This window comes from Ceratotherium simum, chromosome 2, assembly GCF_057802395.1.
Source record: "Ceratotherium simum simum isolate JZ-2026a chromosome 2, ASM5780239v1, whole genome shotgun sequence".
NCBI lineage: Eukaryota > Metazoa > Chordata > Mammalia > Perissodactyla > Rhinocerotidae > Ceratotherium > Ceratotherium simum.
Genome location: NC_141901.1, coordinates 36,968,331 through 36,983,850, shown reverse-complemented (window position 1 = coordinate 36,983,850; position 15,520 = coordinate 36,968,331). Strand labels below are relative to the sequence as shown.

The following is a 15,520-nucleotide window of genomic DNA, read 5'->3' as shown; positions in this document are numbered from 1 at the left end:
GCAGGTGTCAAAGCAGAGCATGACAATCACACTGGGCCAAAAGGGGTAAACATCAGTTTTCATGGCCCCCAAATAGCTGGATCTGGAGAGAAGGGAGCTATACAAGGGGGCCCTATTCATTGGCTGAGTCCTGGGTTGCACATATAGAAGGTGAGATAAAATGAGGTCTACCACAGAGTAGCTGCTATGGGGTTGAGAACAGAACAGAGGTACAAGAAAGCAAACAGTGCTGGCAACGTTGGATGTTGCTAGAATAGAGACACATCTCTAGCACCTGGACATCAAACTAACAAAACAGAGAGGTTGCACATGAGGAGGAAACATCACACAATAGACTAAGGACAACTCTAGACCCATCCTAACAAAGCCACATTCTCTTTATCCATTCATCCATGGATGGACACTTATATTGCTTTAAACTTTGGCTACTGCGAATAATACTGCAATGAACACGAGGGAGCTGATATTTCTTTGAGATAGTGATTTCATCTCTTTCCAATATATACCCATAAGTGGGGTTACAGGATCATACTGTAGTTCTATTTTTAACTTTTTGACGAAGCTCCATACTGTTTTCCATAGTGGTTGCGCCAATTTAAATTCCCACCAACAGTGCACTTTTCTCCAAATCCTCCCCAACACTTATTATCTCTTATCTGTTTGACAATGGCCATTCTAAGAGCTGTGAGGTGATATCTCATTTTGGTTTTGATTTGCATTTCCCTGATGATTAGTGATGTTCAACGCCTTTTCATATGTCAACATTGTAGGCCTTCTTTGGAAGAATGTCTATTCAAGTCTGTTGCCCCTTTTTAAACTGGATTGTTTGTTTGTTTGCTATTGAGTTGTATAAGGTCCTTAGATATTTAGGATATTAACTTTTTTTCAGAGAGATGGTTTGCAAATATTTTCTCATTCCAGAGGTTGCCTTTTCATTTTCTTGATTGTGTCTTTTTCTGTGCAGAAGCTTTTTAGTTTGATGTAGTCCCATTTGTTGATTTGTGCTTTAGCTGCTTGTGTTTTTGGTGTGATATACAGTAGACCATCGTGAAGACCGATGTCAAGGAGCTTTTTCCCTATGTTTTCTACTAACAGTTTACTGTTTCAAGTTTTACCTTTAAATCTTTAATCTATTTCAAGCAAATTTTTGTGATGTAAGATAGGGGTCCAATTTCATGCTTTTGCATGTGATTATCTGGTTTTCCCAACACCATATATTGAAGAGACTATCATTTCTTTGTTGAGTATTCTTGACTCCCTAGTCAAATATTAGTTGCCTCTGTATGAATAGGTTTGTTTCTGGGTTCTAAATTCTGTTCCATTGGTCTCTGTATCTGTTTTTACACCAGTACTATGCTGTTTTGGTCACTACTGTTTTGTAATATAGCTTGAAATTAGGAAGCATGATGTCTCTAGTTTTGTCCTTTCTCAAGATTGCTTTGGCTATTCAGAGTCTTTTGTGGTTCCATTTCCATATAAATTTTAGATTTTTTTTTTCTATATTTGTGAAAAATGTCATTGGAGTTTTGATAGGAATTGCACTGAATCTATGGATGACTTTGTGTAGAATGGACATTTTAAGAATACTAATTATTCTGATCCAGGAACACAGCATATCTTTCCATTTTTTCATGTCTTCTTCAATTTATTTCACCAATGCCTTATAGCTTTCAGTGTACATATTTTTCACCTTCTTGGTTAAATTTATTCATAAGTATTTTATTGTTTTATGATACTTTTGTAAATGGAATTGTTTTCTTTGTGTCTTTTTCGGATAGTTTGTTGTTAGTGTATAGAAATGCAACTGATTTTTGTATATTGATTTGTGTGTCCTGCAACTTTACTGAATGTGCCTATTACTACTAACAGATTTTTGGGGAAGTCTTTAGGATTTTCTATATATAAGATCATATCATCTGCAAATAGAGACAATTTTACTTCTTCCTTTCTGATTAATATGCATTTTATTCTTTTTCTTACCTAATTGCTGTGGTGAGGAGTTCCAATACTATATTCAATGGGGGTGGTGAGGGTGGACACCCTTGTCTTGTTCCTGATCTTAGAGCAAAAACTTTCAAACTTTCACCATTGAGTATGGTGAATACTCATACTAGCTAGCTGTGGGCTCGTCATATATCGCCTTTATTATGTTGAGGTATATGCCTTCTATATCCAATTTATTGAGAGTTTTTATCATGTAAGGACATTAAATTATGTCAAATGCTTTTTCTGCATCTATTGACATGATTTTTATTTTTCATTCTATTAATGTAGTTTATAATATTTATTGATATGCATATGTTAAACCACCTTACATCCTAGGGATAAATGCCACTTGATCATTGTTTATGAATCTGTTAATGTGCTGTTGAATTCATTTTGCTAGTATGTTTTTGAGAACTTTTGTATTTATATTTATATAACTTTCTTTTCTTTCAGTGTCCTTATCTGGCTTTGATATCAGAGTAATGCTGGCCTTGTAAAATAAGTTTGGTAGTGTTTTGTTCTCTTTAAAGTTTTTGGAAGAGTTTGAGAAGGATTGGTGTTAATTCTTCTTTAAATATTTTGTAGAATTCACCAGTGAAACCATCTGATCCTGGGCTTTTTTTTTGTTGGGAAAAAGCAAAAATTGATTGATTACTGATCCAATCTCCTTACTATTTACTGATCTGTTCATATTTTCTATTTCTTCATGATTCAATCTTGATAAGTTGTATGTTTCTAGGAATTTGTCTATTTCTTCTAGGTTATCCAATTTGTTGGCATATAATTGTTCATAGTAGTCTCTTGAGCCTTTGTATTTCTGTGGTATAAGTTGTAATGTCTCCTTTTCCATTTATAATTTTATTTATTTGAATTTTCTCCTTTTCTTTTCTAAGTTAGTACAGCTAAAGGTTTGCCAATTTTATCTTTTCAAAAAATCAACTCAATATTGTTGATCTTTTTTTTTATTTTCCTGTTCTCTATTTCATTTATTTCTGCTCTGATCTTTGTTATTTCCTTCGTTCTGCTAACTTTAGACTTGATTTGTTCTTCTTTTTCTAGTTCATTGAAGTATAAATTTAGGTTGTTTATTTGAGATCTTTCTTTTGTCTTTTTTTTTTAATAGAACTGTCTGAGTTTTGACAATATTTTATTTGATTAACCAAAAAAATAGCTGGTTAGTTTGCCATAAAAAGTAGTCATATCTGACATTAGCACATGAATTTATTTTTGTTGTAATCTCAAAACTAACATTAGCACTCAGCTTTTTTCTTAATGCAGTCGTTTATCACCTTAACCTTCCCTCTTAGAATTGATTTTGCTATATCCCATAAGTTTTGGAATGTTGTTTCCACTTTCATTTGTTTCAAGATATTTTTTGACTTCTTTGAGCCATTGGTTGTTCAGGAATGTCTTGTTTAATTTCCACATATTTGTGAATTTTCCAGTTTTCCTCTTGTTATTTATTTCGATTTTCATACTATTGTGCTTAGAAAACATATTTGGTATGATTTCAATCTTATTAAATTTGCTAAGACTTGTTTTGTGACGCAACATATGATCTAGCTTGGTGAAATTTTCATGTGCACTTGAGAAAAATCTGAACTATTCTGCTGTTGGATGGAATGTTTTATACATGTCTATTAGGTCCATTTGGTCTAAAGTATAGTTCTTGTACAATATTCGCTTATTGATTTTGTGTCTAGATGATCTATCCATTGTTTAAAGTGGGGTATTGAATATGCTACTAATATTATTTGTTGTCTATTTGTCCCTTCAGATCTGTTAATATTTGCTTAATATATTTAAGTGCTCTGATGTTAGGTACATTTATACTTATAATTGTTATATCCTCTTGAAAACTTGAGCCCTTTATCATTTTACAATGACTTTCTTTGTCTCTTATTATAATTTTTGACTCAAAATTTGTTTTCTCTGGTATAAATATAGCTACCTCTGCTCTCTTTTGGTTTCCATTTACATGGAATATCTTTTTCCATCCCTTCACTTTGAACCAATGTGTGTCCTTAAAGATGAAGTGAGTCTATTGTAGGCAGCATATAGTTGGGTCTTATTTTTTTATCCATTCAGCCACTTTATGCTTTTTGATAGGATAACTTAATCCACTTATTTTTAAAGTAATTATTGAGAGATAAGGACTTACTAATGCCTTGTTATTGTTTTCTGGCAGTTTTGTAGTTCTTTCATTCCTTTATTCTTTTTTTTTCTGTCTTTCTTTGTGAATTGATGATTTTCTGTACTGGTATGCTTTCATTCCCTTCTCTTAGTATTTTGGGTATCTACTGTAGATTTTTGCTTTGTGGTTACTATGAGGCTTACATAAAACTTCTTACAGTATAACAATCTTTTTTAAGCTGATAACAAGTTAATTTTGATTGCATACAAAAACTCTATGCTTTTACTCTCTCACCTTTTATGCTTTTGATTTCTCAATTTACCACTTTTTATGTTATGCATTCATTAACAAATTATTGTAGCTATAGTTTTTAACATTTTTGTCCTTTAACCTTTATACTAGAGTTAAATGACTAGCACACCATTATATTACAGTATTAGAGTATTAACACACCACTATATTATAGTATTAGAGTATTCTGAAATCAACTACATAATTTTCTTTACCAGTATGTTTTATGTTTTCATGTTATTAATTTAGCATTCATTTATTTCAGCTTGAAGAACTCTTTTCAGCGTTTCTATAAGGCAGGTATAATGGTAATGAGCTCTCTCATTTTTTGTTTGTTTGGAAAAGTGTTTATCTCTCCTTCATTTCTGAAGAACAACTTTACCAAGTAAAGTATTCTTGGTTGACGGTTTTATTCTTTAAGTACTTTGAATATATTACCCCATTATCTCCTGGCCTGTAAGCTTTCTGCTGAGAAATCCACTGATAGCCTTATGAGGTTCCCTTGTATATTGGAGTTTGGTGGTGACCCTCCCTGACCTCCCTAAAGTCCCTCTCCACCCTTAACACCAGCCCGTTGCATCCACATAACAGCACTAAAGTCTGTCAAAAAGAATAATGAAAACTCACAGGATTTTGTGGCGTTTATGCCAGATCCTCCTTGATTTTCACTGACTCCCTCATGCTTGGGTAGAGTTAAACCACTTCCAAATTCATACTTCTGCTTCTCTTCTGTGTCACTAGTTGGAATTAACTCAATCTGTTTTCTTGTCCCTTCAGATGACCTCTGATAATCCACATATTTAGCAGTTATTTTGGGACCCTATTTCCAGTCATGGTTTCATCCTTCTTGTAGATCAGATAATAGGTTACCAAATACCTACTCCTGATGGTTCCATTTATTTCACGTCTCAGCAGGACAATTCAGCAGAGTGCATCCATTATTTCTAACAGAAAAAAAAAAATGCAGGAAAAAGTATTTATCAGGCCCTCAACTGTTCAAGAGGCTCAGTTCTCTTTCAGAATTTGAAGCTGTCATTGTTGTAGTCATATGAGCCCATTTGTGTTTTCTGTGCATAATTTAGAAAGGCAAGGATAATAATAAAATTCAATCATTGAAATAATGGATTTTAGTCATAGGCAAGAAGATAACCAGTGAAAAATTTATTTATAAATACTCTAGGAAGGAGTCTCATATTTATTATGATTCTCCTCTATTAGGTTCCAGGAATATCAACTATTAATAACTATGTGAATGTGTCACATATTATTGAAACCATAGGCAACTTCACAGCAGACCTTCCTCTGTCTAGGAGGTACACTCAAGTACTGGTAGGGATAGATACCTCTTCTAAGATATCCTCCTGCCACCGCCACCCTGAGAACAATGAAGAGGGGAGAAGTGGTTGGGTGACTCACCTTTCCATTTGAGTGTCATTTAAGAAGCTTTGGTTTCTACTGATCCACACTTAAGTTCACGGGATAAGAAAGTTCTAATGTTGGAAATTCTTTCAACTATGTATGTGTTATAAAACACCAAAAGAGGATATCTCTGCTATTATCCTTCATTTTGAATAAAATATTTACAGGAAGGAAACTTGTGCAGTTTCCATGACTAACAGTTTCAAAAGTTATGTATATTGATGGGTGGAGTCTCAAAATCCCCTCATAACTTCACAACCTCTTTCTCTCTGGGAGGAAGGCAAATGGGGGAGAAACTATCTCATGGCACATGACATAGTAGCTAGCACTTGTCAACTTTTTAGGTGACTCAAACTAGTACCATTTTTCATTGTAATCTTTCAAAATATTTCATTTTCTTATCCTTTCACAAGATTGCAACATTCTGCAGTTCCGTCTCCAGAGAGTTTTACTACAGTGATTCCTGTATTTCTGAATAATATATTAAGATCTAGACTACGGTGGAAAAAGCTCCAGTGAGGTAAGACCTGTGGGTATTTCTGTAGTGAAAGATCTGGGTACCTAATTAGTAATCACATGTTCACAGGGACATTTTCTCTTCAATAAGATATTTTCTTATTGTTCTTTTGCTCCATTTTCTTTAATACGTATTATTGTGCTTAAACCTCAAAATAGCATCTAATTTCATCTTCCAAAAAAAAACCAACTACAATTATTATTTAATCAGATGCATATATTGAAAATTAACTACATTTTAATCTTCTATTTCTGCAAAGGATATTTAGTGAATTTGACGTTGTTTCTGGCCTCAAGAAGTTTTCCGTCTTCTGTTTTCTTAAAGGAAGGAGAGAAATATGTAACATCTATAAGAATACAAGAGAATACAGCAATGCGTGCATTGTCTACTGATTGAGTCTCTTTCACACTTCTTTCCTTTGCTTCCTACCCAAAGTTTCTTCAATACATTGTGCTTCTTTCTACTTCAGGATTTTCACAAACCTAACTTGGTCAAAACTTTTCATCTTCTGGGTCCCTATTTAATGTATCCTTCTCAGGAAATCCTCCTTTAGATCCCCTCTTAGGCTAGGAGAAGTCTTCTGGTGTTTAATTGTATAGGATCTTGTTTTTTCTTTTCTACCACTTACTACAACTGTAATTAATATTTGTCATTTCACCTACACTATAAGTTTCAAGAGTAGGAGTACCCTTTCTGCCTTTTAAACCACTTTATCCAAGTTACTAGTGCAGGACCTGCTTCATAGTATGCTCTCAATAAATACAATTGCCCAATAAAAAAAATGAATACCAAGTACCAAGATAAGAATTTCACAGGGTCCAATGAAGCTTAAATAAGCTTATATAAGGGTCATCTAACCCAGGCAAAAAGGCAATATATAAATAAAAAAGCATGTCCAACCACACACACATACACACGACAGTCATGGAAAATGGAGAAGAGTTTAAGGTTTTAGGGAAATCCAGGTAGAAGGAAAATCACACACCAACACCTGGAAATGAAATAGAGCAACCTGCATTTTATAATTGCATGTTTTTATTAGTTATGATTGTACTGTTCTGAAATCTGGATTTGCCAGACTCTTATTATATCTCACAAATATGAAGGCTAGTCTAATAAATCATTGAAATATGTCCCAATGACTCCTAGTGTAAAAAAGGAGAGTATTTTTTTTTCTTCATACACAATGAAGGGGAAAATATTATGGTGGATCAGAGTGGCAAAACACTACATCATTTATGATTTTTTAATCTTTCCTTCTCTCATTTTCTCTTTCTTCCCTGTTATGTAATTAATACATGATTATTTTAGGAAAAAATGATTAAATGCAGACAACAAATCACTGAAACAAAATATAACTAAATTTAAATTACCTGAAATTCCAACATCCAAATTATACCATGTGTATACCTTTCTAGATTTTCATACATAATTTTTCTGAAAATAGTATCTGACATTAATTAATATTTTGCAACCTATGTTATAGGTTATACATATAAATTTTCTATATCCTCTACTATGATTATCTCCGTAATGAACATACTTATATCCTCCATTGTCCTATTATGTCACTCCAAGTAGTCGTATAATTTCTTTCATGTGGATCCTGCACCTTTCTTGTTAGGTTGTATTCCATATTACTATTGTTACTTTCATATATAATTCTATTATCACTGATTAATTTGATTGAGGAATGTGCTTTCCTGTATTATGTTAGATTGGTCACATGGATGAGAAGTCAGATACAAAGGAAGGCTTGCCCTGTATACTATTCCAGCTCACACCATTCTAAGTAGTTGTGGTCTGAGGAGGGAGCCAGCTTGGCTCCCTGGTCTTATTTCTATGAAGCCTATGGCCTATCCTTGCCTCTCGCACATCCTCCTACAGATTAGCAAACTTTCTCTCCATAAAGTGTTCTGATGCAACTCATATGATCCCAAGCCACTATGGAGAGAAGGGAGTGGAGATAAACCAGTCTGCTCCCAGGTTTTCTGTTAGCATGCTGGCCTCTAGAGACTTGACATTGAGAAGTGCCGTGTATTCATGTTGAAGGCCATTGCTCTAACAATAATGCCCTGAGATTGTTTGCATTAAAGGACTTAAGGAGGTCTACCAGCACATGTCTTTCTCACTTCCATAACACAGCGCTATTTCTTGGGAATGGGGACTATGAGTTGGACACTCAAAATGGCCCAGTGTACACTAGTTACAACTGAAAGTTGATACTTGTGCCTTATGGTGATCATCAGTCTGCATTTTCAATGCTATTCAAGATGAGTTTTGTGGGGTTTTTTTTTTACTATTTTTCTTTTCTTTGGTCCATTTAAGTGGTTAAAGGTATATTTGAATTTATTATTTTATTAACTAAAGAGCAAACAAAATTTCCAGGATCAATATTCTTTACAAATAAGCTTCAGGAACAACTGTGAATGGGTTGTTCAAGTTATATAAGGCAAGCCTTCAAATTCTTGTTCAACTTTCTTTTCTAACACATGGAATTAAAAGTCTTGACTTGCCAAATTAAGCTTTGTCTGGTGACTGAATATAAAACACAGGATATCTTAACTATTGATGGTTGGGTGAAGTCTTCCCACAGGATACAGGATTAGGTGCCCTATTAGTATACATTCTTTCAAGATATCTCCCTGAAAGTTCTGTAGAAAAATATTCATTGGGCAAGCTTGACATTTAATCACTATGATTGTCTGTTTTTTGCTATAATGATCAATGACATGAGGAAAACAATCGATATTCATTTATGTGAGATAGAATCTTCTTAAGCCCCAACTGAACTATATCAATAATCATTCTATTTTCATTTGAATAACACATTCCCAAGCAAGATGGATTCTGCTTGTGACATTTCATCAGAATAAGAACAGATTGGCTGCTATTCCCTGGGATGGAAATACGTTTAACAGTTAAGCATATGATTTAAACTTTCAGTGCTGTATACTCTGTCTGATTATAGTTAGAGAGAATATTTCAACTCCATAAAACTATCTCCATGTTGCTATCATCTCAGTTAATTCTTATATGACCAAGGCTTCATAACCCCATTATACTTGTCTCCTAAGATAGTCCCTTAATTTTACCTTTATTACTTTGTGTGAACTGTCTTAAAGAGATAATTCTTATAAACATAATTATATGATTGATGAGTAATAGCCTCCTTAATGTCCATCTCTACCCTTAATCTTAAGACTAGGTCAATACACCCCCATAGCTAGTACTAAAGTCTGTAATAAAAAACTGTGAAATTCCGCAGGTGTATGTATGGCACTTGTGGCAGATCCTCCTTGGTTTTCTCTACTTATTCTTGCTTTTGTCGAATTATATAGATGGTTTCTCAATTCAGACTTCAACTTCTGCTCTATCACCCTAGTTTAGATTTGCCCAATAAGTTTTCTTTCCCTTTGAAGTGACCTCATATCATGTACTAGATTTAGCTGGACTTTAAGATCCTTCTTCCAGTCATGGCTTCATTCTTCGTGAAGATCAGATAGTGGGTTACTACAACACCATCTGCTGATTGGTTCCATTTATTTGACACCTCCAGATTCTCCAGAATGTTTCCAGTGTCATTAAAAGAAAAAAAAAAAAACCCACAATGCAGGAAAAAGTATTTATTAGGACCTCAACCCTCTTAGAGGCTTAGTGTTTTTCAGAATTTGAAGGCTTCATTATTGTAACTACATAAGCCAATTATGCACTTGTGTTTTCTGTGTATAATTGAGAATGGTAAGGGTAACAATGAAATTCAATCATTGAAGTAATGGACTCTAGGCATAGATGAGAAGATAGCTAGTGCAAAATTCATTTACAAATGCTCTAGGAAGGATTCACACAATTATAATGATTTTGCCAACTATGCGAATGTGTTACATACTGTTGAAACCACAAGCATCTGCACAGCAGAACTTTTTCTGCGCAGGAGGTATGCTCAAGTACTGGTAATGATAGCTGTCTCTACTAAGATCTTCCTGCCACTGAGACTCTGAACAGGAAAGGAGGGAAAAGTGGCTGGCTGACTCCCCCTTTCTCCCTTTGAAATTTGAGCTTCATTTAAGGGGAATTGGTGTCTACTGGTCCATATATTTAAGTCTGCTGGATAAGAAAGTTCTAATGTTTTAACTCCTTTCAGCTATAGAAAATTTTTAACAAAAAATTTTAAGAGCAAAACTTATCTCTAATTTTCATTATGACTAAAATGTTTACGGAAAGGAACTGTTCAGTTTCTGTGGCTAAGGAAATCAAAAGCTATGAACATTGATGGGAGGAGTCTCAAAATTATTTTATAAATACCTAACTTCTCCTTTCCTGAAGGATAGCAGTGTAAGATAGCCAGCACTAACCAAATTAAGTGACTCTAGCCAGTACCTTTTTTTCTAGTTATCCTTCAAAATACTTCATTTTCCTCTGCCCTTCTTGAGACTTTTAACGTCCTGCATTTCAGAGTCTGAAATCTTTACTGATTTTTCTTCGTACTGATATCAACAAGCAGTGATTCTTACATTTCCTGGTGAAGATCTGAAGATCTACATACCAGAGTAGAAGTTTCACATTAGGTGAGTCCTATGAGGTTTTCTGAACAGACAGATCCCAGTACTTAGTTTGTAACCACAAGATCACAAAAGGAGAATTAGTCTTGGCTCTTCCAGGTGGGGATGAGGGAAGTGGGGTAAGGGCAGTAGGGCTGTATTCAGAAAAGTGAAAACCACAGTAGCTTGAATCTAATCCTTCACCTACCTGGGAAGATGATTGACATCATTTATTCTACTACAACTGAGGCCTGAACAAAGCAAAATGCATTTTGACTATTGCAGATTTTGAAATTCATTCTACACATGTTTATAACATGAGTTAATTTTTAGAAGTAGGCTTTGGTTTTCTTGCTTGTAGGGTACACAGGAAACTTGGTGGGTGTGGTGAGAGCCTGGGTAAAAGACAAGACGGTAGTTTGAAAAGAAGTATCATGAAATAATATTAAGTAAAAAGCACATTTGGATATAAAGTTGTATTATATGGTGCTATCACAGTTTTATAAAACGAGAACAAACACATACACATGGTAGAAAATATCTAAGTTTCACACAGTTACTCGAATACATCTTAATATTTTTATAAGTATGCTTAATTTTTACTCCATTCTACACCATGTGTTAGAGCTAGTATTTCAGTTATTTTGGGACTCCCTCCACTTTCCTCAAAGTCAGAGATAAACATCAGTGGTGAGAGTTTGTAGGAAAGGAGTAGCTGGAGTCAAATCTATACCTGTGTTTCGGAAGGCTTTACTCTTTCTGTAGAGCCTGGTCCACAAACCTTTCACATGTGCTTGAGAGGAAAGTAAAGAGTTAAATGTGGGTTTCGGAATTTTCTAAATATTAGATAAAGTTTTTCATTTAACCTTGTTAGCTATGATGGTCAATTTTTCTAAATTTTTTCTATATTTTGTTTGTTTGGTTAAGTGAGAAATGCTAAAATTGTGAACTATACGGATGAAATTGTCAAATTTTCCATTCAGTTTTCCCAATTTCTAATATAAGTATTGGAAGGATATACATATGTATATTTATATATATACACACATATATGTACTATATATATACATACATATATAAATATACACATATGTATATACACACACAGTCACGTGTCACTTAACATTCTGAGAGATGCATTGTTAGGTGATTCATCTTGGTGCGAACATCATAGAGGGTACTTACACAAACCTAGATGGTGTAGCTTACTACACATCTAGTCTGTGTGGTACTAATCTTATGGGACCACCATCATATGTCCAGTCTGTCATTGACCAAAACGTTATTAGGCAGCACGTACTGTATGTATAAAGAGATATAGAGAAATATACTACATAATACATAATATTATTTTTAGTAACTAGAAAGAATATAAAGTAGTAAAACATAATATATATTTATTGATATTAGGAAACACATAATTAGAACTGTTGTATATTCTTGGGTCTTAAACCTTTTATCATCGTGTAAACGTAGGGAAGGAAAATAATTTTCCGTCTATCGTAGGTTCTCGGCTGAGACCCTCCTGTAATAAAAAGACAGATTAACAGCAGTCTGGGGTCTGGGCTTCAAAGGAAAAGAAGGCAATTCACAGGAAGATGAGAAGGGCAGATGTTTGGTACACAAATGCTTGCCCTGCCATGCAGATAATTTTCTCAGATGAAAATGTTATCTCTGGTAATAGCACTCTTTCTGGTACAAGCCTCTTTTCTAAATTCTTTTAGGCAGTTAAGGGGGAAGTACAAAGCTTTTCCTAAGTTGGCAGAGTCTTGATTGCCTTCAGCTCCACATGCCAAAGTGACATATTTTGAGGTGGTACATTCTGCTACCCTTCAAAAATGAAACTTCAGTCCTTTGTCTTATGGTCTATTTAAAGCTAACTAATTGAGATAAAAGTCTCTTTTTAAATTACAGTTTGCATGATAAAATCTTTCCAACTTTTTTTCAACGTTTAAATGAACTTTTGTCAACATATAGGTAGATTAAAAAAAAAGAAATTTTGCCTCTTGAGGGGTTCACCCTGTACGATGTTCTGTTGAATGCTATATTTTGGCTAGTTTCCACCATCTTTGTTTCAATTTGTAGCCCTTATTCTAGGCTTCCTTCTCCTTCTTTGTCAATATTTTTAAATGTGTATTTCTATTGTCCTTTTAAGGACAAGTAACTTAGTAAACTCATATCCTCTTTTCTCACTACCTGCCACACATCATGTGAATCTTCTTCCTGTTTTGTTTCTCTTTGGTAAAGGCTTGACTTCTTTTTAAGACATTGACAGACCTAATTAAGTTAGTTGTTCACTCATCCTTTATCGTGAAGTATTTCTTGACTTTATTTATTTGTTTTCTTATTGAACACTATACCTAAAAGAGTGTTTTCATGGGTGTCTTTGTTTTTCAAGTCTTCTGATTATTAATTATGTCAGTTAATATCACAGAATTGTTTTTTAGGTCCTTACATTAAAATGCAACTTTGCCTAGATATGACATTCTAGTTTCAAAATGATTTTTCCTTTGAGATCAGTTGGCAACACCTGTCTGAAACTCTTGAAGTCACATTGGGTTTGGAATTTAGAATTTGAGTGACTTAAGAAAGGCTATTTAATGCACACACCACACATGGTGTAGGGTCTAGGTAATGCCTCCCAAATCAAATATACAGATACTTCTGCACAAAAAATACAACATTCACACTCAAGTGGGATTTTAAAAAGATTATACATGGACTCCTCAGATCAGTTTTTATTTTGCTAATAAATTTTGCTACCAAATTCACACACTCACATGCAAACATACACAAACTTTTTGGTTTCAAAAGTTTTTTCTGTTTCAAAAATTCAGATAGGGTAGTTAGGACAAGTCATGCAGAAAATTACCCCATTGTCCTCCTACATGCAGTTTTGCTGTTGCAAATCTGATTCTTCAGCCTTTGTATCTCAGGAAGCTTTTAGAATTTTTGCTTTGTTGTCAAGATTCTTTGGTGTCTCTACATTATGTCTTGGTATGAGTTTTTCTTTAACTCTCCCACTTGGCACTCCGTTGGCCTGATTAATTTGAGGACATTTGTGTTATTTTAATTCCACGAAGTTTATCCCATTATTTCTTCAAATATGTCTTCCTTTCCATTTTGGTTTTCTCTCCTTTTGCAATGAATAATGTGTGGATATTGATTGACACTTTAACCCATACTCTGACATCTCTTACATTTTCTTTTATATTTTCTGTTTCTTAGTTCCACCCTATCTCCTTGTGAGACAGTTATCAATCTGATTTTACCAGCACTTGTAGGGGAGGAAGAAATATTCATCTACCTTTCTAGATTCTTCTGGCTGGTCTAAGAATTAAATTGACATGAGACATAATAACAAGAGGAAATCAAACAAGTTTAATAACATGTGCACATGAGAGAAACCCAGGAAAAATGAGTAACTTGCCAAAATGGCCAAAGCCATCATCTTAAATATCATCTTCAGCTAAAGACAAAAGAGGATGTTAGGGGTAGTGGTTTGAGACTTCAAAGGGGAGGAAGGCAATTCACATGGAGATGGAAAAGTAAGTGTTTGATAAGCAAATGTTTGCCATGCCTTGCAGAGACAATGGGACATGGAGAGGACTTTGATCAAATGGGCTTTGCTAGATTCCTCCCTGTCTACCACACTTAGTTCACGTTGTACTGTAATTACCTATGGTGATGGCTCCTTCCTGAAGTGGGCCTTCTATCTTAAATTCTTTTAGGTAGTTAGGGGAAAGGTCAAAGTTTCTTCCTGAGTTTTTTGTTCTTAAAAATAATAAAGCCAAAGAGACACATTTTGGGGTGGCAAATTCTGCTCTCCTACACACTCATTCATTTTCTAGGTATTCCCATTATAGCCAAAATATTAAGTTCCATAACCAGGTATTCTGAATTCCAAAGCCTAAGCTCTTAGCACTCATATTCTGCTTCTTGAGTCATTGTGTTGAGGGCAGATATTGGGAAGAAAAATGCCATATTGATAGAAATGTCATTTTTCACAAACAGTGAATTTGTGAAATTATATTTGGAGTTTAGGACACTATGTGTAAAAATACTCAGTGCAAGGGTTTTCATTTGACTGGTAACAGGCTGAATATATCTCCATTATTTGCATAATTTGGCAGAATCTTAAATTAAATTTGATTGGTTTAATGCAGGCCATTGATTCTCTAGTTCTACCTTTCAAGAAGAAAGGTAGGAGGTTCTTTTTGGACAAAGGGCCTGAAAAAGCAGGGTGTGCTATATTTCTGGAGCTTAAATATGAGAAATGGTAAGTAGAAGTGAAAAAGAGACAAATTATTCAAGGTCTCCAAGATAGTCTAAGGAGAAAGGAAATTTTCCTAAAGAAAATGGGGAACTATTGAAGGAAAAAGATAACTAGCTCTTAAAAAAGAACTGATTAGAGAAATTAAGCCTGGAGGGAGAAAAATCAAGCAACTGTTAAAATAATTCTATCCAATAAATGCCATGATTTTGCACCAGGGAGCAGGTAGATGCCCAGCAAAAGGACCAGGATATGGGCACATGGGACACAGAGGACATGGTCAAACACAAAGTTTATTCATTTGGTAGGGCTGCCATAACAAAGTTCCACAGACTGAGTGACTTAAACATCAGAATATC

General features: G+C 34.4%; 1 long non-coding RNA gene across 1 annotated transcript; it reads left to right on the top strand.

Annotated features, from left to right (window-relative positions):
* Window positions 1-6,033: 6,033 nt before the first annotated feature.
* On the top strand, window positions 6,034-10,915 carry LOC106803943 (uncharacterized). The gene is made up of 2 exons (XR_015554721.1): window positions 6,034-6,350; window positions 10,804-10,915. It is a non-coding gene; the product is annotated as an uncharacterized LOC106803943 (long non-coding RNA).
* The last annotated feature ends 4,605 nt before the right edge of the window (window positions 10,916-15,520 follow it).